The sequence below is a fragment of the Odocoileus virginianus genome, unplaced genomic scaffold (assembly GCF_023699985.2).
Source record: "Odocoileus virginianus isolate 20LAN1187 ecotype Illinois unplaced genomic scaffold, Ovbor_1.2 Unplaced_Contig_5, whole genome shotgun sequence".
NCBI lineage: Eukaryota > Metazoa > Chordata > Mammalia > Artiodactyla > Cervidae > Odocoileus > Odocoileus virginianus.
This window is the reverse complement of record NW_027224322.1, coordinates 1,030,198-1,058,036: the sequence shown is the minus strand read 5'-3', so window position 1 is coordinate 1,058,036 and position 27,839 is coordinate 1,030,198. Positions and strand designations below refer to the sequence as shown.

The following is a 27,839-nucleotide window of genomic DNA, read 5'->3' as shown; positions in this document are numbered from 1 at the left end:
TCGTGTGCAGGCGAAGCAAGGAATTCCACCCGGGAAGGCTCTGCAGGGCTGGCCCTGACCTCGGACCGCGGGGGTAGGACACAGGATGGGTGACTGACGGGGTTGGGGTAGCAGATGGGCACATGGAGGGGCTGAGGCCAACCTCACCAGCTTTCCCAGACCTGGGCCCACTGAACACGCTCAACCACACCAGTACTGGCAGTTCTAGAAAGTCCTATGGTCACGCACAGCCTAACACCCCTCACATCCCGCTGGTCCCCTTTAAAGTGACGCGATTGTTATTTCTGCAACCGGTTCCAAGTTTCTCAGGCTGTGCTCAGGCTGCGGTGTGGAGAAAAGAGACGGAAGACGGGGGCTGCAGGGACGTCTTTATTGTTCCTGGGAGGGGAGCAGTATACACAGCCACACTGCAGTCACTGAGCTCGTTAAAGACATCTCAATAAATAAAACAAATAAGCAACATATACACTGAAACAGAAAATATTAAAAAAAAATGATTAGCTGAGTGAATCATGGAGGAAGAGAAAAGGAGAGGTGAGAATTCCAGGCTAACTTGAAACAGTCATGCAGAGGCTGGGGCAGGGGGTGGGGGGTGTAGCTCAAGGTTCCTTTGCTAAGAGCCTTGGTCCAGTTGAAACAGAATGTACAGGAAGGCATTTCTGGTTTATTTTTTTTAAAAATATACACTAAAAAAAAAGGCACTTAGAGGGAAATACAAAATCAAAATCCTCATAAATGTGTTCCTGAATTCAGCGATTTTCAGATTCAATCCCCGCCCCCTCAAAAAATAAAAATAAAAAAAAAATAGAACCCAGGGCTGGGCCTGTGAACACTCTCAAACAGCGGCGAGAATAGTGCCGTGAGCTATCCGGCGAGATGGACCCTGAGCGCCGCTTCCTGGGCGGGGGCGTCTCGGGGCGTCTCGGGGGCGGAGGCCGCGTGGTCCGGGGGGGCTGCCTCTGGGCCCTCATCTGGACGCCGCCATGCGGGAGCGCCGAGATGACGGGGCGAGGGGCTTCCTGGAGGTCGTTCGGGTTTCAGAAGTTGCAGACTCGGACGTTCCCCAATGCCAGCTGCATTCAGCCCCTCAGGAGAGTCTGGAAGACAAGGTACAGGGAGGCTGAGAAGCCGCTGCCGCCCTCGAGTCGGGGGCTGCGTGGCCGTTTCACCCCCGTGGGCCCCCCGACGGGCCGTGACAGGTGCAAGCTGCTCTGATACCTGCCTGCCCCCACACCCTCCCGGCAGGAGCTGGACAGGGGGCCACTGCCTGCAGGCCGCTGCCCCCGGGGACCCAGGCCCGGCCCGGAGGGCTCCCTCTCTCCCCACCTGCACCCTCTGCAGTCACTCCCAGACCCCCAGGGCCGGATGCCCTGCCTCTCGCGCCCACCAGAGCCTCGTCCAGCATGGGGCCCCGCAGGCTGCTGCCGCCCCGTGGAGGAGCCGCCCCCAGGCGGGCTCCCGTGGAAAGAGCAGTCCCCACCCTGGAAGGTGACTGTTGGAGCTTCAGGGTCACGGTGAGAGCAAAGCCGGCAGTGGAGGGGGGAGAGTGAGGATGCAGAGCAACGGGGCCGCCGTGGGGTCGGGGCTGGCAAGGGCAGATGATTGTTTAAACCCGAGCTTTTTAAAAAACGCGCTTATTTACTTACGCTGCTTAGGTCTTAGCTGCAGCACACGGGCTCAGCAGTTGTGTTGGGTGGGCTGAGTTGCCCCGTGGCGTGGGGGACCCTCAGTTCCCCGACCAGGGACTAAACCTGAGTCCCCTGCATTGCAAGACCGATTCTAAACCAGTGGACCACCGGGTCAGTCACTAACCTGTGCTTTTGAAGTAACCGTACATTCACAGGCAGTTGCAAAAAAATGTATAGGGAGGTGCTACATACATCTCACTGGGTTCCCCCACTATTCTCACCTTGCACTAGTCAAGTGAGGCGTCTCAACCAGAAAAGGGGCCTGGGTGTGGCTGGAGGGCTGACACACTTCACTCGTGCGTGTGTGTGTGTGTGCGTGTGTGTGTGGCCTGACCCCGCTGGGCAGTGGGCAGCAGCAGCGGGGACGTGCCCCGCCCTCCCATGGAGCCTCACGCTGAGGCCCTGCAGCTCAGGGGGCTCTAGGACCCTCGACGGTATCTGGACAAACCCCTGCGAGCCTGAAGACCCTGCCTCCCTGAACCCCAGCGCCTGGAGACACACACGCACTCCTTTTTTCCAAGTTCTGAGCACTCCAAATATGTCAGCCGTTTAAAGTGGTCCTGGGCAGAAAGTCAAAGGCTGCTCTCTCGGAGAATGTGGTTGTAATTAGATAATTAATAAGGGGGGCAGCTAGAGAAAGCTAAATGGAAGCCTTCCTCCGCGGGAGGAAGTCATTAGAACAGGTTTTGATATATGAGCCTCGCCAGCTCTCCAAGGGGAAACAGCATCATCCGTGGAAGCCAGGACGGCAGGGCCGCCCCGAGCAGTGTGGGTTTTGGGGTTCGCTCCACATGCCCCGGGGGGCCCGGGCAGGAGCTGGCGGCAGGTTCATTAGTCTTCCTGACCGAGGGCCTCCGGGCCAGCTCCTTGATGTCACCCTGACCCTGGTGTGTCTGCTGACGTGGGCGGTGCTCTCAGCCACAAATGTGAGACAGCTGGGGCCCCGACTGCCTCCTGTGTGGGACAGCCACCTGAAGCCGTGCGCACGCATCCCATGCACAGCTCAGCCGGCCTCAGTCTGCCGGGTCCAGAAGGGGGCAGGGGGAGAGGCCAGGGGGCGGCTGTGCTGAGAGCGTGGGCGCCCTCCTCTCTCACCAGGCCAGACCACAGGGCGCTGAGACGCAGTGGAGGGTCTTACTCCATTCTGTGTCCCGAGGGCCGCCCCGGGGAGGGGCGTGCCCAAAGGTCTCCAGAAATAGAGGCGGGTAGGCTTAAAGGGGAAGCGCTCATCCTAGGGCCTTCTGTTCATTCACGGATCCCCACCCCCCCCATCCCTCCACCCACGTTCCCTTCCTTCTTCCCCCCTCCCTCCTTTCCTTTCTTCATTTCTTCCTTCTTTCTATCCACCTGTCAATCCACCATCCATCCACCCACCATCCATCTATCCTTCCATCCACCATCCATCCACCCATCCAGCCACCCACCATCCATCCATCCACCCACCCATCCATCCACCCACCATCCATCCATTCATCCATCCACCCACCATCCATCCATTCATCCATCCTTCCATCCATCCACCCATCCATTCATCAATCATTCATCCATCCATCTATCCATCCAACCACCTATCCATCATCTTTCCATCCACACATCCACCCACCATCCTCCAGTCATCCATCCACCATCCATCCAGTCATCCATCCGTCCACCATCCACCCACCATCTGTCCACCCAGTCATCCATCCATCCATCATCCATCCACCATCCATCCATCCATCCATCCATCCATCCATCCAACCAGTCATCCATCCATCCACCATCCATCATCCATCATCCTTCCCTCCTTCCTTCCATTCACTCTCCCTTCCATCTATCCCCCATCCACTCTTCCATCATCCACCCTTCCACCCTTCCATCCATCCACCCGTCCATCTATCCATCCATCTTTCCAACAGGCACTGAGCACCTTTCATGTGCCAGGAAGGCTGCTAGTTGTTTAAAAAGCCCAGGCATGGATCCAAGAAGTCCATCAAGGGAGGAGAAACGTGCTGATAAACAACTAGAGCTCAGGGTAGACAATGGCAACTTTTTTAGAGGAAGTGCAGCTAAGACTCTGCAACTAGAAGGAAAGGGACAAAATACCTTGACTTTTGTTGGGGCTGCCAAAAAAGGCTGCCAGTGGGACACTGAAGGCCAGAAGTGAGGGTCAGGAGGCCAGAAGCTTCTCCCCAAAGTCAGGGGCTGTGGCTGTGGGCCGCAGCACAGAGCAGATGTCCAGGGCACTGCCCCAGCTCCCACTGCCCCTTCCATGTGAAAATTAGAGGCACCTTCACCTCCATAGACCCCAGCATCCACGGAAGGGGCCAAGCTGCTCTTGCTGCCACAACTCTTTCCTCCTCCCATTCGCTGCGCCTAAAACAAAGACCCTCAACTCCTGGGCTCCCACGGACACTGGGGTGGGGGTGGGGAGGGTCCCAGGGGAGACGAGCAGCAATGGGCCCAGTGGTGAAGAAGCTGACAGCTGCCCCCACCCTGGCGGGTCTCACCCAGTCTGCACAGGTCGGTCCTCCTGCCTCTGGGGCATCTGTCTAGCACTGTCCTTCAGCTGGGCCCTCCGGCCCCTCACCAAGCCTGGACCCAGCCTCCTGACCATCTGAACACAGCTCCCAAGAGTGGTTTGGAGGGAGAGAACCAACAAAATGCGCCATCAATACGGGTAGAAAACAAATGACAATTCACAACAGGGGACTGAGGGCCACAGAGCAGAAACGGCCTTGCTGAGCACCACTCACACACACATGCGCGCACACACACACACACACGGCCCTGTGAACAGGGACCAAACCCTCAAACAAGCAGAAATTATCATCTCGGGAGAAGCCAGAGGAGTGCGTGAGGATGAAACAGGGGCACTCTGCTTTGAAAGAGAAGGAGCAACAGGAGACGAGGGAAGAGGTCCAGGAAATCACGGAAAGAATAGAAGCAAAATAGCAACACAGACACGGACGAGAAACCGTTCCTAAACTGGAGACTGACCTCTGGCGTCTCCCAGCATCTGAGCCAAAAGACAAGGCATGTGCAAAAGAGGGAGCGGAGGCAATCACACACAAGATCCAGAGGGGAGGGTCCCGGTGCTCAGGAAAGACCGGTGGCTTCAGATTGGAAGGAACATCCAACTCTGGAAAGGACACCCAATGAGACAGGCAACCGAGCCACAGCACACAGGAAGTTCTGGATCCTAAGACTGGAGAGAAACTCCTACAGGCCTCCAGCAGAAACAGGGAGACCCGGCCGGACTGGGGTGACGGCCCCATGCTCACACCACTTGCTAACTGACCGTTGCAGGACACCCAGAGGTTCGACGGAGAACGGTGGTGTCCCTGGAGCACTGCTCCCCGAGAATCCGCAGACCCCCAGGAAGGAAAAGAAACGTGAGGCTCTGAAGTCCTCAGAAAGTGCCCCTCTCCGATGCCACTTCCGGGAAACACTGCTAGAAAACACCTCCCATCCGGATGAAAAGCAGTCTGGGCTCTGTCTCCGCAGGCAGGACGACAACTGACCTATGAGCCTCCCCACTGCACACCAGACAAACAGATAAGACGCTGTGCTCAATGCTCTTGTAGTCCCGAGAGGGCCGGGCACCGTCTTTTCTCCAGCCAGGTCCCTAGGGTCTAGTGTGGCACCTGGCATACAGTAGGTGCTCAATAAATACCTGCTGAAAGATGGACTCCAATGAAGAAATCAGACCCACAGCAGAGGAGACGGTCATACAGGTGTGGTGTTGTTCAGTCACTCAGTCATGTCCGACTCTCTGTGACCCCAAGAACCACAGCACGCCAGGCCTCCCTGTCCATCACCAACTGTCGGAGTCCACCCAAACCCGAGTCAGTGATGCCATCCAACCATTTCATCCTCTGTCGTCCCCTTCTCCTGCCCTCAATCTTTCCCAGGATCAGGGTCTTTTCCAGTGAGTCTGTTCTTCGCAGCAGGTGGCCAATGGATTGGAGTTTCAGCTTCAGCATCAGTCCTTCCGATGAATATTCAGGCTTGATTTCCTTTAGGATGGACTGGTTGGATCTCCTTCCTGTCCAAGAGATTCTCAAGAGTCTTTCCCAGCACCACAGTTTGAAAGCCCAGGTGTATCGGTCGCCCGGGTATGACATTCCGGGCTCCCTGCAGCGCTGCCCCAACATAAAGCACTCGGACTCCTGAGCATCCTAAGTGTCTCTCAAGGCCAGCAGCGGTGGCACCAGCACACGGAAGCCTGTGAGAAGTGCAGAGGGCAGGCCTCGCCCCGAACCAAGGACTCGGCACCTGCACTCCGGCAAAACCGCTGTTCTTTGGTGAGCTCCTCAGGCAGGGAGAAGTGGGTGGGGGTGCCCAGCCTGTATCACCTCCATCCCTGTTCAGAGATTAGACCGCGGTTGGGATGGGCAGAGACGTGCGAGGGGCACACGGCTGCTTGGAGAGCAAGAACTTGGGCATCATGATGCTCCCTGTTGGGCGCGGGACCCACTGTGGGCATCCAGGCCTCGAGGTCATGCCCACCACTGAAATCCTGCCTGAGAGTTCCAGACACAGAGACCCCCGGGGCCCACCCATGACACCCAGTGGGCACAGCCATGCAGCCAACCAGCGTCCTGTTGTGATTGTACCTCAATGATCACCCCCTTGAACAGGCAGGCAGCAGGGGTGCCAGTGACAGGCCCCTGGGGGGTCTGAGGGTCACCCACTCAGCTGCCCAGGTTCTCTTCTTCCCGCTGGGTAAGGCCTCTAAGAGACCGTGGGGCCCTGGGTGCAGCAGGCTCTGGCCCGACTGGGATGCACGGTGTCAGCGGGAGGCCAGAACAAAGCTCAGCCCCAGGGTGGCGTGCCTGCCCCAAGGCCGTCTCTGTGACACGTTTGTCCAGGGGTGAGAGGAGATAGGGGCTCTGCTTCCACTGGAGAGAATGGGAAGCCAGGGATTCAGGCATCGTGCTCCGATCAGGCCTGGCTAACGGCAAAGCAGGCAGGTGGTAAACAGCACTGCCCCTTTGGGCCATCAGAGAAGCCAGGGGTCCAGCGAGGGTGGCTCAGAGGCGGGGCATCATGCCCATTCGGGCCCCTCTTCCCTGTGACCTCTGGGCACCTGTGCTGGCTGGAAGGCCAGAGGGGCAGAAGTGTAGAGAAACAGCCATGGGAATGACAGAACGGACCTGATCCCGCAACTGCTTGGGAACCCACGCCTAGCAGGGCAGGAGCGGGCCGGAAGCCACTCTCTGCAGGCCCGACCCTCGATTTTCAGACACCTTCCTATGAGATGACGGTGGGCCAAGGAGGGACAAAAGCAAAGCCCACTTCCTCTTCCCACAAATGGAGATCAAAAAGCACCTGGCCTGTGAGAACGCTGCACTGTGTCCAGCTTCCCCTGGATGCACCTCGGTCCCTCTCCTCGTCCTCCCTACCCTCGAAGGGGCTGCAAGTAGTCCCCGAACCAGGCAGTGGCTTTAAGAGGCAGGACGCCCCGGTCTCTCTCTGCAGGCCCCTGGGCGCTCTGTCAGAGGCCACGGCCATGTGAGTCTCCTTAGCTCAGCTATCAGCCAGGAGGCGGCATATGGGGCCAGAGGTAAGACCCCGAGTTTCTCTGCCAGCGGCCGGCCCATCCCCTCTGGACAGGCCTGCTCACCTCAGAATGGCTGGGTTGGCGGGATGCCCTGACCACACCTCAAAGCGCTTAGGACTCCTGGTGTGGGGGCCGGGCTCCTGCTCCTCCACAGAGATGCTCGGGCCCTGGGCACTCTGCTCAGGGCTGCTGGGACTGCAAAGATTCCAGGAGCTGTGTGTCCAGCTCCAGGGTGACACTCAGGACCGCCGCTCTGACCCCAGCACAGGCTGTGGGCTCCAGAGGGACTGTGCCCATCTGTGCTGGTGGCCTCGGACCCCCCGGGGGTTCTCTGTCCCCTCTGCCTCCCAGACACGCTCCCTGCTTGCAGACCCCATTTGCCTGGGGCCCCTGCCCTGTTCAGGGTCTGGGGTCACTGGGAGGGTGAAGGTGGGTGAGGACCCCTCTCTCCAAACTCCGGGACTCAGATGACTGAGCCCAGCCTATCCACCACCCGTGAGAAAGAGGATTCCCCTTTGGAATGGCCATATTTATGATGCCAGGGCACTTCTATGGCTCCTTGGGGGCTTGCAGGCAAGCTGTTGGCCTAGCTCCTGCAGGAAGCGAGAACTTCACATCCACTTAGAACCAGAGCTAGCGTATGCTCTCTCTCTGTCTCTCCCCCTCATCCCCTCCCTGGACTTGGCCTCAGTGACTCAGGCTGACTGTGTCTGAAGTGGCCTGTCTGCCAAGGGGAGATCTCCCTGAGAACAGGCTGGGGAGGGGGCGAGCTTGCCTCTGGGCGCCCCGGCAGCTCCCTCCCGCTGGCTGCTCCCCAGCGTCCAGGCCTGGAGAGGCCCGCCTTGTGGAGCCCACCGTGGCAGCCCGTGCCTCTGCAGGGCCAGCCCAGCTCCCCCGGGAGCTGCAGCAGGAAGGCCCCAGGTCCCCGCCAACCCACCCTCAGCGCTACCCCGTGCAGCCTGCCTCCGAGGGAGGCCGTCCCATTTCTTCTCCATGAGTCATGAGACGCTGCCGAGGGTCCTCCCACGTTTCAAAGACAGAGAGGGAGTTAAGTCAGCAGACAAGGAGGGCGCAGTCTCTTCCTGGTACACGGCCTCCCGACCTGGAACTACTTTAACCAGTAAACCAGCAGTTCTTCAGATGCCACTGCATCCAGCTTCTGGATAAAATTCACAAGTGGAAGAGAGGGGAACAGACTCCCACCCTGTAGGCGCCCCCTTTCAGCCTGGAGGTGCAGCAAGTGCCTTTAGAGATGGTTGTCCAGGGACATCATTTCAGAGATGACCAGAGGGACCCTGGGGGTGACTTACCCCAGGTCATCAGGCGGGTGTAGAATCACCCACAGAACTCGGGTCAGCTAAGCCCTGGGTCAGAAACCCTCCCCCACCCACAGCCAACTTCATTCCCACGACACCCTTCACTCGGGTCCAGACCTGGGGGCACCGACTTAATCAACATCTTTACGTGTTTGACAAATGAGTGTGTGGAAACACAAGGGTCCTAGTGACAGCGGCCCCAGCTCGAGAGAACACCAACTGAAGGTCTTCTGACGTCAGGTGTCCTGCTGACACTGGTGTGTAACAGTCAGCAGCACTTGGTCCCTGCTTCCAACCAGCTCACAGTTCGCTTGGGGACAGACAGACATTATTATCACAAACTGCAGTGTGTTCTAATGCAGGTATAATAAAGGTACATAAAGGTCTCCAATTATTTCAGTAAAAATCACTCAGTTATTTCCGACTTTTTGCGACTCCATAGACTGTAACCCGCCAGACTCCTCTGTCCATGGAATTCTCCAGGCAAGAATACTGGAGTGGGTTGCCATGCCCTCCTCCAGGGGATCTTCCTGACCTGGGGATCAAACCCAGGTCTCCTGCCTTGCAGGCAGATTCTTTACTGTTTGAGCTACCCGGGAAGCCCTCACTTTAAAAATACAAACATATAAATATCAATGATTATACAAAAATAGAAGAAATGTTAGGGGTTTCCCAGGTGGCGCTAATGGTAAAGAACCTGCCTACCAGTGCAGGAGACATAAGAGACATGGGTTTGATCCCTGGGTTGGGGAAGATCCCCTGGAGGAGGGCATGGCAACCCACTCCAGTATTCTTGCCTGGAGAATCCCATGGACAGAGGAGCCTGCTGGGCTATAGTCCACGGGGTCGCAAAGAGTTGGACACGACTGAAGTCACTGAACACGCATGCACATAAATGTTATAATAGAAGTAAACCTATAAAGACACATGGTAAAAGCACAGAGAAAGCAAAGGTTAAGTTTCCAGGCTTCGGGGAGCTCTTCACAGTCAGGGGCTGGCGCTGGGTCTTCAGGAAGCCTGGTCTTGGGCGGAAAGGGGGAGGGTCTTGTGGGCGAAGGCGAGGGTATACAGGCACAGACGGGTGGGCTGGAGGGAGGGGAAGATTTGGGGTGATGGAAAGGGAGCTCTGGGGGTCAGAGGTGGGCAGGACCCCACGGTGCAGTGGGGAGTGAGTAGACAGGGAGGAGCACCCTGCAAGATGAGTTGGGAGGCCCCAAGGAGGCCTGGTGGGAAGAAGCCTGGCAGGGCCCCTGCTGCCGTCCAGGAGGAAGGGGTCGAGGACTCCGGGGAGACCCAGCAGCTGCAGAGAGTCAGCCAGAGGTGAGGCAGCCAGGGCTACGGTGCAGGCCCCAGGAGGGGCCGTGATCCCAGGCACTAAACGGGGGTCACGGGAGAAGGCGCCTTTGTGGGAAACAAGACGAGGTCTGGTCTGTGAGCAGCGGCTGGTCTCAGGACTCCCTGAAGCTCAAGTACAGCCAGCAGGACGTGCGGCTCCAGCCCCAGGAGAGGGCTGGGGCCCCAGACTTGGGAGCAAGACCCTCCCCTTGGAAGTGATGAGGGCACCTTGCTTTGCCAGGATTTGAACCCAGGCCTCTGGATCCCAAACCAGGCGCCTTGCTCCATCCCTGGGCACCCTGTCAGGGACAGAACCAGGGGACACAGGCCATTAGGGTCACATGTTCAGGGAACAGTTGGGGCTGAGCTTGAATCTTCTGTAAGAAATCTTTTCAAGAAGATTCTTCGAGTCTCTTGGACTGCAAAGAGATCCAACCAGTCCATCCTAAAGGAAATCAGTCCTGAATATTCATTGGAAGGACTGATACTGAAGCTGAAGCTCCAATCCTTTGGCCATCTGATGCAAAGAACTGACTCATTGGAAAAGACCCTGATGCTGGGAAAGATTGAAGGCAGGAGGACAAGGGGACGACAGAGGATGAGATGGTTGGATGGCATCACTGACTCAATGGACATGAGTTTGAGTAGGCTCCGGGAGCTGGTGATGGACAGGGAAGCCTGGCGTGCTGCAGTCCATGGGGTCGCAGAGTCGGACACGACTGAGAGACTGAACAAGTGTGCGCAGCTGGCCAGCAGTGCCCCCTCCTGGCGGGAGGACCGCATTGCAGCAGAGAGCTTAGATTTTCACCGGGGTCCCCAGGTGAGCCTGTCTGGCTGGGAGCAGACTTCTGCACGCTGGAAGGAACGGGGCGTGCCAGGAGCTGGCTCTCCAAACGCAGTTCTGCCCTCGGTCCCACATCTTCCACGTAAACACACCGTGTGAACAGCTGGGGTCAGAGCAGAGGCGCCAGAGCTGGGAAGGAAACCGAGACCCCCGCTGTTTGAAGAGGCGGCTGCCCCGTCCCTTTCAGGGGAGCACAGCCTGGAAAACGCTAAAGAACATTTCCCATGAATGATGAAAAGGGGGGACAGAAAACTGTTTCCAGGAACACCTAGGCTGTGATGACGACCTCTACCTGACTACTGCCAGCCTTCAGTTACCAAACGAATCTCAGAAATGCAGGCAGTTTTTAAAATGCAAAATGGTTTACAGAAATAACTGCACCGTAAATCTATTTTACTGGTCACTCTTTCTTCCAACCACCAAGAAAAAAACCTGCTACGTTTGAAATATTATGTGCATAAACGTGCAAACCCAGGAAAACACAAAACCTTGGTAAGCGGCAGAAGACTCATATGTGACCGGGTCCCCAGTTGGCCCCGTCTCCAGGAGCCCTGAGTCTGGCGACTGGTGTGGACAAACGAACAGGTCACAGGAGTTCCTGGCAGGAGGGTGTCCTTCTGCGCACACGGATACCCTAGGTTGCTGGGGTGCAGCCGGGGGCTTGGCCAACCCACCCCTTCTGCTTCCCAAGCTCCGGACTCAGCTGCTTTGAGTCCATTTCCTATTCTCAAGCTTTAGCACCACCTGAATACAACTGATCTCTGCTGGGAAACATCATACTTGGAAATCGATCGGGGATTTCCCTGGCAATCCTATGGTTAAGATATCTCGCTTCCACTGCAGGGGCCAGGGGGCACAGGGGGCACAGGTTCAACCCCTGGTCGAGGAACTAAGATCCTGCATGCCTCTGGGCACGGCCATGAAAGAGAGAGAAACAGGACAGAAATAAACCAGCCCTCACTTGAGCGCAAAAGGCCCTCAGGTGTTTGGGTAAGGTCAGCTCAGAGAAGCAGGGCAGGGTGAGTAAGTGACCCTGGCCCGGCCCGGCTGGGCGGCTGTGAGCGGTCAGCACTGCCCCTCTAGGTGGAGGCCAGGCCTGGGGTCCCAAGGAAAGGTGTGCATGATGACAGCCCCTCCTGCGGAGCCCGGTCCCCTGCCCCCGGTGGTCACTGACTCTGACGGAAAGACACCTGATGGGCCTGCAGGACCGGCGTTCATCTCAGGGCAAATGCAGAGAGGCAGGGCAGCGCAGACGCTGAGAACTGGGGGTTCTGGACTGGCCGCTCTTCCCAGGAAGCCCCCAATCCCCCAGCAAGAGGGTGACCCCAGGCCCGTGGCTCCCACCCTGTCTTATCCCCTGGCCTCCATATGCTGCTCATGACCATGGTCTCCTGCTGGCGGGGGAAGCGGACACCCTCGCTTGTACCGACACTCGAGTTCCTGGCAGCAAGAAGTGGGGTCCTCGGGGTGTTAACAGGGGGCTCTGCTGTCAGCTGAGCAGGACCAGCCGGGGGTCCCAGCCCCCAGATACGTGTATATGTGTGTGATTGTGAAAGTCGCTCAGTTGTGTCCGACTCTGCGACTATACACTCCATGGAATTCTCCAGGCCAGAATACTGGAGTGGGTAGCCTTTCCCTTCTCCAGGGGATATTCCCAACCCAGGAATCGAACGGGGTCTCCTGCATTGTAGGTAGATTCTTTACCAGCTGAGCTATCAGTCACAGTTACTCTGCTGATCTTCAAAGAACCTGGAGCTGGTGCTGCCTCTGGGAAATGTGTTAGATAATTTCTCCAAAACAAAGTCATCCATCACTCTCCTTCCAACCAAGAGCACAATTCCCAACGATTAGGATTTGAGAATCAAACTTATAATTTCACAATACACAAATTTAAGGGCTCTTTTGTCTGCTGCACAGACAAAAGTCCACTGAACCTAGAAGGACTTGTGCAAGTGGGCGGCAGACTCTTTAAATTGCATGATTTACCACATTGTGTTAGTTTCAGTTGGACAGCAAAGTGATTCAGCGATACACAGATATATTCATTCTTTCTCAGATTCTCTTCCATTATAGGGTCTTACGAGATATTGACTATAGTTCCCTGCGCTAGGCAGTGGGTCCTTGTTGACTGCGTATTTCACGTGTACATGTTACTACGGGCCTGTGTGTATCTGTTAATCCCAAACTCCCAATTTACCCCTGCCAGACTTTCCTCTTTGGTAACCAGAAGGTTGTTGTCCATGTCTATGAGTCTGCTTCTCTTTTGGAAATAAGTTCATTTGTATCATTTTTTTTTCAGATTCCACAGTAAGTGCTATCATGTGGTACTAGTCTTTGTCTGACTGACTTCCCTGAGTGGGAGACTCGTACCAGGCCACCGGTCACTGCCCGCTGCTGACTGAGGGGCTGAGCGGCCCGGTCTAGGAAGGGTGGGTTCTGGGGGACCGATGCCGGGCAGGGGGCCTTCTCGACCTTGGCTTCCACGAGATAGATCTGGGTCACGCCCTTGTCCCGGACAGCTCACGGCCCCTGGGGCCAAGGATGGAGACACAGAAATATGCTCATTATTGCTCAATTTTTAAAAATTCAATTTTCCTGGACTGAAATCCTACATTTATAAATTACAGAAGACTCAAATCCTACGGAATAGACTGTGTTTTTAAAATATTTTGGAATAGGAAAAAAAGAAAACCCCGAATTATTCTGTATTTTCCTACCCAGTGTCTTTCCACAGAAAGTGACAGGAATGAGAAATGACCGCTGGGTACACACGCTTCTGCCATCAGACCTCAGCGGCATGGCCTGTCCTAGGTCGCGGGGTGACCCCGGGGTCCCCTCTTTTTTAAAGGCTTCGTGGAACGGCTGGCTCTTCGGAACCTCTTCCTAAGCTGAGGGCTGTTGCAGTGAAGCATTTGAAAACAAACAAAACTCCTCCCTGGGTGCCCTGACGTGGGGGGCTGCTGACCTCTGCCCGGGGGTGTGACCAGGCCTGACCAGGGGACATCCTGCAAGGCCGGGGCGGGGGGTCTGTGAGCCTGGAGCCCGGTCCTGTCTCTCTCATCTATAAAACGGGCTGGTTCTATCTGCCCAGGTGAGTGCACACCTGCTGTATGACAGATGCCCGCTTTGTGTCTGCGAGGAACGTTAATGAATGAGCCGGCTGGCATTCCAGGGACTGAACCCGGTTTTGGGGTCACACACACCGGCTCCCCCGGATTCGGGATGAGCGTACGGCACGGGCTGAGCAGCTCGAGGGGCCTGATTGGATGGGACGAACGCAAACAGACGTTTCTCTGAAATGCAACCGCTTACAGCAAGGATCTGTCGTGTGCAGAGCGTGTGTGCGGCTCTGCTGCAGACCCAGCAGCTGGAGGCCACAGGGGCAGGGAGCAGGGCCAGGGGCCTTCTAGGCCTTCGGTACTTGGATCATGCGTGCATTTGTGTGTACACACACGCCACCACAGTCCACCTACCTATGTATATATGCACTGGATACACACATACAAACATCACATACAAATACATACACATACCGCCACACTCCTCTCCGAGAGGGCTCACCTCTGTCCCCAGTTTGCTGCTGACTTAATGGTGTGGGGGTTGAGATCATGCACTCACGTTGCTCCTAATGGCCCACCACACAAATGTTGGCAGGAATTCAGGGCCGGCTTCAATCAGACCCCACTACTCCCCTGAGCGTGATGGCTCAGGGTGCCTCCACGGCTCCTCCGCTGAGGCCAGGAGCCCTGGGGTGACTGGGCATGGACAACAGATGGAGAAGGGGCAACTCTGCACCCTGGAGTCTGCCCAAGGAGGACACAGGATGCCCGCTTCTTAAAAGTACCTTTCCAATCACTCATGCTAACACTTCCCATCTCTTCCTGTCTGGTCAAGTCAGCCTGACAGTCACTCGTGGAAATCACAGATGTCCACGTGCCACACAGACCTGTGTACTCCCCAAATATTCCTCTGTATTCTTTCATTGATTGCAACCATATTCCTGAATTTGCAAGCTGGAAAAGACTACTTTTATTAGAATGACAGCAGTGCCAAGACCCAGAGATAGGGGATGAGACTGCAGAGTTAGGGTCAAAGCAGAGTAGGTGAATCTCTGAAAGTGTGATCTCATGTTTCTGAACAAACCAAAGGCTACTGCTCCTTAAAGGGAATCACCCTTCCATAGTCAGCCCACTTTTAATGTGTTTATTTACCATTCGGACTCCAGCCTAATATCCTACAGTAATTTCTTTTGCCGAGACAGACCCATGAATAAGGAAAGCTGTGTGTATGTCAGTGTTTATAAAGGAATTCAGCTTCTACTTTGAGACTTAGACCCAGCAATCCACCTTCCCCTCTAGACGCTCTTTAATCAAGCTTTGTCAATAAATAGATGCAATGCAGATGTTCTGCGCAGTTTTAAAGAATTCAGGTTGAATCCACTTTAAAATAAAACACTACCCAGCCATCACATACAGAGGAGGGAAGTTAAGAGACTGAAGAAAGCTTTAACAAAACCTGAAATGGAGGCAGGATTCTGAAAATCAGTGAATACACCTTGAACCAGAAACAAGAATTTGAATAATGCTTAGAGAAAGCACAGAAAGACCGAAACACTTTCAACACCTAACAGGAGTTACTTCAGGAAATCTGGGGTCTCACCTCCAGTAAACAAACAAAGGAAGCCATGGTTACACTCTGAAAAAGTTTTATGATTTGTGAAGAACTTGAGTGAAAAGTGCCCTTAGAAATGGAGCTGCCCTCCCAAATGAATCTGAAATGAGTTCATTTAGACAGTTTTCCCAAGCACACACCCACTTCACAAAGTGCAGTAAACCCGTCTAAGGCTCCAGCACCCGAGAGAGACCGACCCCTGCGTGGTTGGACTGTCCTCCCTCGTGTCACAGGCGGGTCCGGTCGGGGCGAGGATGGTGAGGCTGCTGCCACAGACGCGTGCCGCCTTTCCCGGGGTGGTGCCGGGTCCTCCGTCGGGCCTTCCTGCTCCCCCAGGCCGGCTGGGGCTCGATGCCACACGGCCACTCAGGACTCAGGCTGGTGGAGTCTCTGCTGGCTCGTGGCTGCCCCGTGGGGGCACGCAGCCCCCCAGCCACTCGGGACAGACCCTAAGCGGTCCACACTGCCTCCTGCACACATCCACGCTGCTCCCGCTTCCTCCAGGAGCTCCGCAGCTGGTGCCAGTCACCTGGCCCGGCCCAGCCACGGGTCCGAGGAGTGGAGCGGGGAGAGCCCCCACTGAGTCCACCCCAAGGGCCAAGGCAAGGTTTTACACAAAGGCTTGTCCAAAACACAAACAGTAGTTTGCAGACAGTCACTTGGGAGACCATCTGATCATCTGACTGCACTGTGTGTGTGTGTGAGTCACTCAGTCGTGTCTGACTCTTTGTGACCCCATGGACTGTAGCCTGCCAGGCTCCTCTGTCCACAGGATTCTCCAGGCAAGAATACCGGAGTGGGTTGCCATTTCCTTCTCCAGGGGATCTTCCTGATCCAGGGATCGAACCCGGGTCTCCTGCATCACAGGCAGATTCTTTACCATCTGAGCTACAGGGAAGTCCCTGATTAAACTACTTTCTCTAAGTGTGGGCCTCAGAGTCCTGAAGGTTCACAAGTGGCTGAATCATGCCTATGAAGGCAAAAGTACAGAGAACCAGATACTGGATGAATGTGTGAAAGAATGCAACCTTTAGAAAACAGTCATTGAGGTCAGCCAAGCTGGAATCAAGATTGCCGGGAAAAATATAAACAACCTCCAATATGCAGATGATACCACCCTCATGGCAGAAAGCAAAGAGGAACTAAAGAGCCTCTTGATGAAGGTGAAAGAGGAGAGTGAAAAAACTGACTTAAAACTCAACATTCAAAAAACTAAGATCATGGCATCTGGTCCCATCACTTCATGGCAAATAGATGGGGAAAAAATGGAAACAGTGACAGACTTTATTTTCTTGGGCTCCAAAATCACTGCAGATGGTGACTGCAGCCATGAAATTAAAAGATGCTTGCTTCTTGGAAGAAAAGCTATGACAAACCTAGACAGAGATATTGCTGACAAAGGTCCATATAGTCAAAGCTATGGTTTTTCACCTGGAGAATCCCCATGGACAGAGGAGCCTGGTGGGCTGCAGTCCATGGGGTCGCAAAGAGTTGGACACAACTGAGTGACTAAGCACAGCACAGCACATGGTTTTTCCAGTAGTCGTGTATGGATGTGAGGGCTGGACCATAAAGAAGGCTGAGGACCAAAGAATTGATGCTTTCAAATTGCGGTGCTGGAGAAGACTCTTGAGAGTCCCTTGGACAGCAAGGAGAACAAACCAGTCCATCCTAAAGGAAACCAATTCTGAATATTCATTGGAAGGACTGATGCTGAAGCTGAAGCTCCAATACTTTGGCCCCCTGATGGGAAGAGCCGACTCATTGGAAAAGACCCTGATGCTGGGAAAGACTGAGGCAGGAGGAGAAGGGGCGACAGAGGATGAGATGGTTGGATGCATCACCGACTCAATGGACAAGTTTGAGCAAACTCATGGAGATAGTGAAGGAGGGAAGCCTGGCTTGCTTCAGTCCTTGGGGTTGCAAAGAGTTAGACATGACTGAGCAACTGAACAACAACCACCACAACGACAAAGATCGGCCATCATGGCAAAACACCAAGGTAAACACAATGAAGTAGATAAACCCCACCTCAGCGGGGCCTCACGCACTGACTCACGCCCTGTTTAGCTGGGATGTGGTGGCTGGGAGGGAAGTGAGGAGGGTTAGTGCTGGGCTCCCAGGTGCCGCCCCGCTTTCTTCTCCCCGCTCCAGGAGATGGGTCACCTGGCTCTTGGGGGCAGGTGTGCTGCTGTGACAGCTCCGCCGTTACTTTGGAGGCTCGTCCTGGCGGAGGGGATAGCCACCCCTCCATGATGCCCCAGGGTTTTGTGAAGGCTCCTTGCTGAGCTTGGAAGACAGCTCCACGGGACGCTGCTAACTCATTAATTCCAAATCCAGTATCTCAGGGCACTGGAGTGCCTCCCCACTTCTTCCTGGTTGTTGCCCTGGTCGATTCACTCCCATCACGACCAGGAGGTGTAGCTGGGCATCTCACTCGGGATGTCCTCCGTGGTGAAGCTTCTCTGCGCTGGAGACAGAGCTCCCGCCGACCCGACATTCGACTCTCCTACCTCCCCTGCCCGCTAGCCCCATTCAGCTCAGGGGCACCTCCCAGAGCCCAGCACAGCACGGCAGCCTGGGTGCCGCACACACACCCAACATCCCCCTGGCTCCAGAAAACAACCCAAAAGTTAGCTCTCTCACATCCTGAGTGAGCTGAAGTCGGGGTTGGATGAGGGATCACTGCATACACTGTGCTCATCCTCAAAGACCCAGGAACCCGGCGGCATACCCTGGGAAGGAACTTGGGTTCTCTCCCATACCTTGTCCTGGGGACTAGAGAAGCATAAATGAAAGCGTTTCAGTGAACCAAAAGGATGTGGAAGGAAACCAGTTCCTCCCCGCAATATAGTTCAGCCTGAGTTTCAAGAATTTTAATCGTTGAGTTGAAGACAGAATTAACACTAAGTAAAGCTGTGACCTTGGATATTTACAGGGCTTTAGAGGTTAATGTCATTTCACTAACAGCTGGGGACTCAGATCCCAGAAGAGGGTCTAGGCAGGTGGGAAGCATGGGGACGTTCTGTCAGTCTTTAGAATAAAATTCACAAAACAGTGGCTGTCTTAGCGGGGATTTACAAAAGCTAATGGTTTTCCCAATAAGATGTCCAATCAAAGTCCGTCTAGTCAAAGCTATGGTTTTTCCAGTAGTCATGTATTGATGTGAGAGTTGGACCATAAAGAAAGCTGAGCACTGAAGAATTGATGCTTTTGAACTGTGGTGTTGGAGAAGACTCTTGAGAGTCCCTTGGACTGCAAGGAGATCCAACCAGTCCATCCTAAAGGAAATCAGTACTGAATATTCATTGGAAGGACTGATGCTGAAGCCAAAGCTCCAATACTTTGGCCCCTGATGTGAAGAACCAACTTACTGGAAAAGACCCTGATGCTGGGAAAGATTGAAGCAGGAGGAGAAGGGGACGACAGAGGATGAGATGGTTGGATGGCATCACCGACTTGATGGACATGAGTTTGAGCAAGCTCCAGGAGTGGTGAAGGACAGGGAAGCCTGGTGTGCTGCAGTCCGTGGGGTCACAAAGAGTCGGACACAACTGAGTGACTGAACTGAACTGAACTGAAGTTCAGACAGTGAAGATCACAAACATACTTAGAAAATGCAAAATCACCTTGGTTTCCTCAGGAAGTGATCCTTCAGTGTTCAGTAACATGCCCTCCGCCTCCCCAGGGCCACAGCGGGCACTGACGACCTGGTCTGTGGGATTCCCGGAGATCTCCATGGTGAAGTCTCCTCACCACCCTCAAGTTCTTCAAACAGAACTTCACCTGCCGACTGGCACCTACTTACAGGGCAGCCGGGAGGCACCGCCCCCAGACCCTGATGTCCCTGCTGGGCTGGGGGCTGACACAGTGGATCCTGAGGGCGCCACACAGCCACGGCGGGAGAGTCACCAATAAACCTCCCGCCTGAATTCGTCCCTTGGTTAACTGTGCAAAGTAAACTCAGCTTTTCACCTTCTGTCACTTCACCCAGATGAAACAGACCTGGCCACGCCAGGCGGCGGGTGTCAGGGCCTTGGCAGGGCACCCCTGCAGGTCAATGAAGCTTGGGGCGATGAGAGGACACCACGCGGGGGGGGGGGTACCTGCAGCCCTGCAGATAGCCGGGGAGCAAGGCGGGCCTCTGGGGACCAGACCTCACGGGGTCCGAGAAGGAGATGGCACAGGGTCTCCTGCAGAGACGGAGAAGGGTCTCCGAGAAGGAGACCCTGGAGGGGTCTGAGCACTGAAGGCACGAGAAGCCGCCCCCAAGCACCCCAAGCATCTCAGGGGTGCAGCTTCACGTGTACCCTAGGCCACCATGTCTTTTCTCACGGGGGAAAACTCAGTGGATGACGCCGTGGCCCCTCTGCCCCTTTATCCGCCCCGCTCGGGGGAGGTGGATGTGGCGAGGGAAGCCGAGTGCTCAACGCAGGCCCCTGGGAGCTGGCTGCAGGGAGCACATCCCCACCCCGCCCCCAGCAGCTCCCCCACTGATACCCCAGCCCCGTGGGGAGGCCCCGCTTGGCCCAACTGTGCCGACTGCATCTGCCGGACTTCCAGCCCTCCATCTCAGCCGTCATCTGTAAAAAGCGGGGGCAGCCCACTCTAGGAGGAGCTTCAGAGCCTCGAGGCTAGGGCTGCCCTCACGGGTCAGGCAGCTTCGCAGAGGAGGCTTCCATCGGCTAAGCCCTCCCACCTCCCCTTCGCCACTGACCATCTGATGACCTTGCTCACGGCTTGTCCCCAGGCTGGACCTCACGTCTCCCAGGAGGATGTGGGCACCTAGCTTGAGGTCTCCATGGCCCTGGGGGTCTGCTGATTTTTGAGAATCTCAAGGGAGATGTGAGAGCTCCCTCGCCTGTCCCCGTGGGGGCACAGCCTGTTGTCACTGTTCAGTCCCGCAGTTGTGTTCAACTCTTTGTGATCCTGTGGACTGCAGCCCTCCAGGCTCCTCTGTCCATGGGATTCTCCAGGCAAGGAATACTGGATAGGGTTGCCGTTCCCTTCTCCAGGGGATCTTCCTGACCCAGGGATTAAATCCGTGTCTCCTGCTTTGGCAGGTGGATTTTTCACCACGGAGCCAGCAGGAAAGCCCCGGGGGCACAGGTAGCATTTGATAAACCTGTTTGAAGGCCTGGTTAGAGCTGCAGAATCCTCAATTTTCCCAGAAGATGCTCAGCACTGAGAGCACACACACATACACCGTTCTTGAGGAGGAGGCTGGTTTAACCAGCAGATTCCTGAAGGGAAGCAAGAGGCTAGAAGGAACCCAGATAAACACTGGGGTGGGGGAGGCCAGGAGCAGTTGACGCTGTGGATCCAGATGGACTGAAGCCAGACGTGCCGCCCACGGCCCTGGCTTCGCGGAGCGGCCCTTATCGGCCATCGCTTCCTGATGCTTCGCAGATGCACAATCAGAGAAAAGCCGGTTCCGTCCACCTCACAGCTGGGAGACCAGCCACACGCAGCCCTCAGCCATCCACTCCCGAGATCCGGCGCCCTCCGCCCTGGTGCCCCTCTGGAGGCCCCAGGAGCTGGGGTGCCGCTGCCCCTCTCCCCTCTTGCATCAGAGCTCCTCCTTGGCCAGGCCTCTAGAAAACTCTTCTGCTCCAGTGCTGAACGGCTTCCCCGCTCTGCCTTCAAAACCCCGGCCTTTTCTTTCTGCTGGAGCAGAAGGCGGGTACGTAGTAAGGAAGGGCCAGCCTCATTCTGTCCTGTCTCCATCCTGCCCCTTGGCTCCTGGCTCCCCCCCCCATTTCTCCTGTTTAACTCAGGAGAGCCAGCCCGGCCCCTCAGAGATGAGCCACTGCCGGAGGGAGCGGGAGGCGGATTTAGGCCCGCAGAGAACTGAAGAAGGACGTGGTCACCGTCCGTGCTCCCCCGCCTGTGCTCACGGCTCCCCTGCTTCTTGGCGAGGACGGACAGGCACAGGGCGACTTCAGGGGTCAAGGAAGCAGCCCCCAGCTCCATCCTCACAGTAAAACAGGATTCTCAGCAATGCCACGCTCTCCTCCAAGGGACAGCAGGCATCACAGGCAGAAAATGGAGCCCCAGGAACCCTAGGTCTCTTGAATTAGCAGAAAAACAGATGCTGGAAAGAAAAAATCATCAAAGAGATGTTTACATCCATCTTGCCCCAGATGCCCCCTGGGCTGAGTCCCTAGGGGCCACGCTGTCCAGCCCTGTCTGAACACCCTTGGGCTCGGGGTCTGAGGACGGGCAGACTCCTGCACTTGGGGGGCAGCTGCAACCGTCTCAGGTTCTGAGACTTGGACCACACTGGACGATGCCCTTGGCCCATCACGAGAAGCTCTGCTATTAAATCCCAAGGCCCCTGGACACACATCTCCCTGGGCGCACAGCTGGACCGGTCTACCTGTCCCCCCAGCTGTCACCTGCTCTGGCTCTCGGCAGTTGGGACTGTCCCCAGTGCCCCAGTTTCTGAAGGGCTCCTCAGGAAGCATATTCTAATTGCTAAGAGAAGCTCTGTCCTTGGAGAACTCTTAAAACTGAGTTATCACTTCTCAGAGATTCAAGCAAACTCGCTTCCCGAAAGCTCCCTCACACAAAACAAAGTGAATGCGTGAGCTACAAACAAATTTGCTCCTCCCAAGGAGTTCTCATCATGAACTTAAGTGCTTTTACAGGTCATTAACTCCCTGGCCGAGGGACTGGAGCAGGGAGAGAGCCGAGCTGGGGTCCTGGGGGCTGCCGCCCCCAAGGCCAATCAGAGTCGGCCTAAGAAGCTCTGAAATCATAATAACATGAGTCAACATTCAGCCAAATGAAATTTGCACATGCTTCTGAGCACTGTCTGTTTTCTGAGGCCGGGCACCCTGGCACAGGGAGGGCCTTGGGGCTTCTGCGTTTCTGTTTGGGCCACGGCACAGAAGTGGAAAAACGTCCTGATGTGTTTTCCAGCCGTTATCTGGTTTCAGGTCCCGGCAGCTCGGAGAAGGTCAGTCAGTGCAGGTGGACGGCGGCACTGGTGCCAAGGGGCCCCGGGCTCCCAGGAGGGCACGGAGCGGGGGCGTGTCCCGCTCGGCGCCCTGGGCGCGTGGGACCCGCCTGCTGCTGGGAGAGGCAGGAGACAGCCCTCGGAGGAAGAGGGGAGGGGGTTGGTGCGGACTGGGGTCAAGGTCAGAGGGGCCTGAACCTAAATCCTCACTGTGTGATCGTGAACAAGACGGTGTGAGTCTGTGTGTGCGCGAGAGAGAGAGTGTGTGTGTGTGTGTATGAGTGTGTGTGTGTGAGGGAGAGTGTATGTGTGTGTCTCTATGTGAATGAAAGAGTGTGTGTGTCTGTGTGTGTATGAGAGACTCTGTGTGTGTGTGAGAGAGAGTGTATGTGTGTGTCTGTGTGAGTGTGTGTGTGTATGAGAGACTGTGTGTGTGTGAAAGACAGTGTATGTGTGTCTCTGTGTGTGTGTATGAAAGAGTGTGTGTGTGTGAGAGTGTATGTGTATGTCTCTGTGTGTGTGTGTGAAAGAGTGTGTGTGTCTGTGTGTGTGAGGGAGAGTGTGTCTGTGTGAGCATGTGTGTGTATGAAAGAGTTTGTGTGTCTGTGTCTCTGTGTGTGTCTGCGTGACTGTTTGCCTGTGTATATGTGAGTGCGTGTGTCTGTGCTAGCATGTCTCTCTGTGTGTATCAGAGTGTGCATGTATGTGTGCATGTGAGTGTGTATGAGAAAGCGTGTCTGTGTGAGCATGTGTGTGTATGAGAGTGTGTGACTGTGTGTGTGTGTGTGTGAGCATGTGTGTGTGTGTGTAAATGTATGAGAGTGTGTGTGTGTCTGTGTGTGTATGTGTTTGACAGTGTCTGTGTATGTGTATATGTAAGTGTGTGTGTCAGCGTGTGTATGTCAGTGCGCGTGTGTGTCAGCATGTGTGTGTATGAGAGTGTGTGTGTCTGAGTGTGTGCCTGTGTGTGTATGTGTATGAGTGTGTGTATGTCAGCGTGTGTGTGTCAGCACACATGTGTGCACGTGTGTGTGTCAGCGTGTGTGTGTGTCAGCGTGTGTTTATGAGAGTATGTCTGAGTGTGTGCCTGTGTGTGTATGAGTGTGTGTATGTCAGCGTGTGTATGTCAGCACACGTGTGTGCACGTGTGTGTGTCAGCATGTGTGACAGTGTATGTATGTGTCAGCGTGTGTGTGTCAGTGTGTGTCAGCCTGTGTGTGTTGTATGTCAGCGTGTGTGTGTCAGCATGTGTGTGTGTGTGTACATCAGCATGTGTGTGTGCACACACACATATGTGTATGAGACACAGACAGAGGATACCTGATTCACGGGTTGCAGTGGGGCCGGCGGTGCACGTGGACAGGAAGCCCAGCTCCGCTCGTGTGGGCACTGTTCCCCCCAGCCCTGTGATGCCCAGGGTCCCCACCAAGGGCCGAGCAGCCCCCAGAAAGCACCCTGACACAAGCACATGCAGACGCAGGATCCCACCGGGTCTGCACAGATGGCAGGCACAGGTGATGCACAGGAAACACCTGCTGCACGCAGCTGACTGGAGGGGGACCAGAGCCCGCGGCCAGGGAGGCGAGCCTAGCCCAGCTCTGGGCAGCAGCCCGCACCAGGGGGGCACGCCTCCCAGCCCAGCTCTGGGCAGCAGCCCGCGCCAGGGGGGCACGCCTCCCAGCCCAGCTCTGGGCAGCAGCCTGCACCAGGGGGGCACGCCTCCCAGCCCAGCTCTGGGCAGCAGCCTGCACCAGGGGGGCACGCCTCCCAGCCCAGCTCTGGGCAGCAGCCCGCGCCAGGGGGGCACGCCTCCCAGCCCAGCTCTAGGCAGCAGCCCGCGCCACAGGGGCACGCCTCCCAGCCCAGCTCTGGGCAGCAGCCCGCGCCACGGGGGCACGTCCTCCCAGCCCAGCCCAGGTAGGATCCCAGGAATCCTCCTTGCGACAGAGGTGGGCTGTGGGCACCAGCGAGTGAGGGCATGCATGGGTGAGGGAGGAGCAGAGGGGCAGGGGTGCTGACTGCCCTCTGGACCCCCGGCCCCCATGGGGATGGGCATGCTCCGGGCTCACTGGCTGGAGGGCGAGGGCCCGCCGCCCACTCAACAGTGGTAACAAGTGGTCACAGTGCCCCATGGCTGCCCCTGCCCTAAGGCACCGGCTGCCCCCACTCTGCTGAGGTCCTTCTCTGCCCACAGGGCACACACTCTGCCTAGGGGCTTCGCTCCCTCCGGGCCTCCAGTCACTCCCCACCGGGTCGCTGCCCCTCAGCCCACCTTGACCTTCCACGTGGAGACCTGCACTGTCTTGAGCAAACAAGAGCCCTGTGAAAGGAGGTGACAGATCTCTGCTCCCCCTCATGGGAGTGGAGTGCCCTCTCCCTGGGTGCCTGGTCCAGGGCTGCTGGCCTGAGGGAGCCCTTCCTGACCCCCAGCCCAGCCCTCCCTCCACGTGTTCAGCAGGCTTCCCACCAGGGCAGCCTGACCAGGGACTCGTTCAGTGTGGCTGTGGTGAGCACAGCCCGGGGCCTGGGGCATGACTCTGGATGGGGTCTTGCTAACACCGGACTTGGCGCCAGGTCCCTGCTGTTACAGGGTGGGCAGCACACTAGGATTGGGGGGCGGGAGGGGTGGAATTTCGGCACACGCTTCTGGGCAGGTAGGGATGAGGAGGGGGAGCAGGGTGGAAAGAGGACAGAGTGTTGTAGAAAGTGAGGAGCGATTCTAGCAAACATTCCCGGGAGCGGCAAGCACCAGAGAACAGGTCGTCAGCCCTGGAAGGAGGCTGTGCGTGTGCATGTGTGTGTGCATGTCTGTGCATGTGTGCGTTTGTGTGTCTGTGCAAATTTGTGTCTCTGCCCATTTGTGTGTGTGTGTGCACGCACATTTGTGTTTGTACATGCATGTGTGTGCGTGCACGTGTGTGCACCTGCATTTGTGTGTGTTTGTTATGTGTGTGCACATTTGTGTGTTTGTACGTGTATGCGCGTGCACACACATGTGTGCATGTACATTTGTGTGTGTTGTATGCGCGTGTGTGCACGCACATGTGTGCATGTACATTTGTGTGGGCATTTGTGTGTGTGCGAATTTGTGTCTGTGCCCATTTGTGTGTGTTTGTATGTGTGTGCGCACATTTGTGTGTGCATGTACATTTGTGTTTGTGTGCATATGTGTGCACACATGTTTGCACACACGTGTGTTTTCACATGTGTGTGCACATGTGCTCACTGACAGGATGACCACAGGGCACATCAGCTAAACTGAGACACTCCTGAGAGCGACGGGCACTGTCACTGACCAGGGCTGAACCAGGCTGACCCCGGGCAATGGGCAGGGGCAGTCACCCCATCGACAGGGCATCCATTTCTTACCTCCCCCCACCCCCACAACCTCACCTCATCCCAGGGGAGCCTGCTGGTCGACGTCATCATGGGCACACCAGCCCTGCGCCTCCCCAAGACGCTCGACCCCCAGCAAGACACAGTCCCAGCCGGCACACATCCATGCAGGTGCACCCACAACAGCGACGCCCTCCCGCCTTCCCTGCAGCGCATCCAGCGCCCCTGGTATTACACAGTTAGGAGTCTCTTCACAGTCACGGCCTCAGGCTTATCCTGGCTGTCCCAGTCCTTCCAGACGCTGACACGCCCTCCCTGGGTATGTGTCGTCAGCAAATGCTCACTGCGGCCTCCAGCACTAACATTTAACGAAGCATGCAGAAGAAAAGTGGCTCCTGCAGGGGTGGGCACGTGGGCTCTGCAGATGAAAGCACAGAGCCCCCTGTCTGTGTGACTGTCACTGTGTAACTGCAACTCCGAACACACGAGTGGGCTGGTGCAGGGGGTCCAGACGGAGCCCGATAAAGGCCGGCCGTGGGGCCTGCGTCCTGCAGACGCCCAGGTCTTCACTGCTGAGCCGCCGGCTTGTGTAGGAGGTGGGGTGAAGCTGGGGAGCGTGCCCGCCTAGAGCTGGGGGCCGTGCTCACTGGCAGAGAATCTGGCTCTGCACAACCCCGTGGCTGTTCCTACAGAGACCTGGCAAGCCCCGCCTTTCTGGAATCACACTCTGAATAGCGGCCCCTCTGCCTGCGCCGGGGGACCACAGATCCTGGGCTGCCTCTGAGCTTTCCCTACAGCTCTGCTTCATGCCGTTTCCTTCTGGTCTTCAACCCCTTCTGTGATTCTAGCCCAGGGCTCGCTCGGAGACCCCAGCCCGTGCCACACCAGCCCATCCTCCACACTCTTCCTCGTCAAAAATCTCTTGGCTGTGTCTGCTGTCTTCATCTTCTGTGTTTCCCTGACAACAACTTTCTTGAATTAAAGATTATATTAAAAATATTAATTATATTGGGAAAGAAAAGGCACCTTCACGATTGTATGTGTTTCCAAACAGCCTCACAGCAAGCGGAGCTTCTCATTCAAAAAAATTTTGTGTTGGATTCCCCAGCTAAGAGATGTGCCTTATCAAGACTAGCACAGAGCCACTGATCCATCAGGATGGGTGTGGAGAGAAAAACCCACACGTGTGTGTTAAAACAGGTGGTATGCTGTGCTCAGTTGCATTCAACCCTCTGAAACCCCATGGACAGTAGCCCGCCAGGCTCCTCTCTCCACGGGATTCTCCAGGCAAGAATACTGGAGTGAGTTGTCATTTCCTCCTCCAGAGGACCTTCTCAGGCCAGGGAACGTGTGTCTCCAGAATCTCCTACATTGCAGGCAGATTCTTTACCTCTGAACCCAGCCACCAGCGAAGCCCATGTTAAGTACCAAGAGTTAAAAAACCGCAATAAACAGACGCAGCACAGTCGTGGTTCTTACCAGGAAGGCACACACAAAAATTTCTCAGCTCTTGTTCAAAAAAGTCCTTCACTTTTCTCAAGAAGGATATAAGCGGTATTATCTAGTTTTTGTTTCTCTGAATGGAATCTTTTTGTTTCATGATATAATCTGATTATTTATCTCTAGTGTGTATGAGGACATTCTTAACATCTTCACTTAGTAACTGGCCTCCATTCTAAATGTTTGTTTGGTTCTAATGGTTCTGAATCGGTTTCTTTTTTTGTTGCTGGGGGCAGAGGGGCGGGGCAAGGTCCCAGGTAGATAATTGTGTCTTCTTGGAATAACAACACTGTTGCTGTTCTGCTTTCCAATCATCCTGTCTCTATTTCTTTTCCCTGTTTCACAGGTTCCAGTCCATGTGCCAGGCAGTGTTGCCACACAGAATGCTGCTGAGGATGCTCTTGACCTTCCTGCTAAGGCAGTGACGGCCACAATAGCTTCTGGAATAGGTACGCTTGGTGAGGGTGAGGACGAATCTTATTGTAGCTTCTGGAGACTTGAAATACCAGAAAAAGAGACTTTAATATCAGAAATGCATAACATTTTCCCAGATGCACCTTCAGCATCTATTGAGATGATTATATTTGTTTTCTTTTTTGACCGTGATGGACTGGATGGAGTGACTCAGGGGAGAATCAGGAAC

General features: G+C 55.6%; 1 protein-coding gene across 1 annotated transcript in view; it reads right to left on the bottom strand.

Annotated features, from left to right (window-relative positions):
* Positions 1–356: 356 nt before the first annotated feature.
* TWIST2 (twist family bHLH transcription factor 2) overlaps positions 357–27,839 on the bottom strand; it is a 51,757-nt gene continuing 24,274 nt past the window's right edge. Inside the window, exon 2 of the mRNA XM_020880631.2 lies at positions 357–1,097. The gene's annotated coding sequence lies outside the window, so the exon portion shown is untranslated. The remainder of the gene's footprint in view (positions 1,098–27,839) is intronic.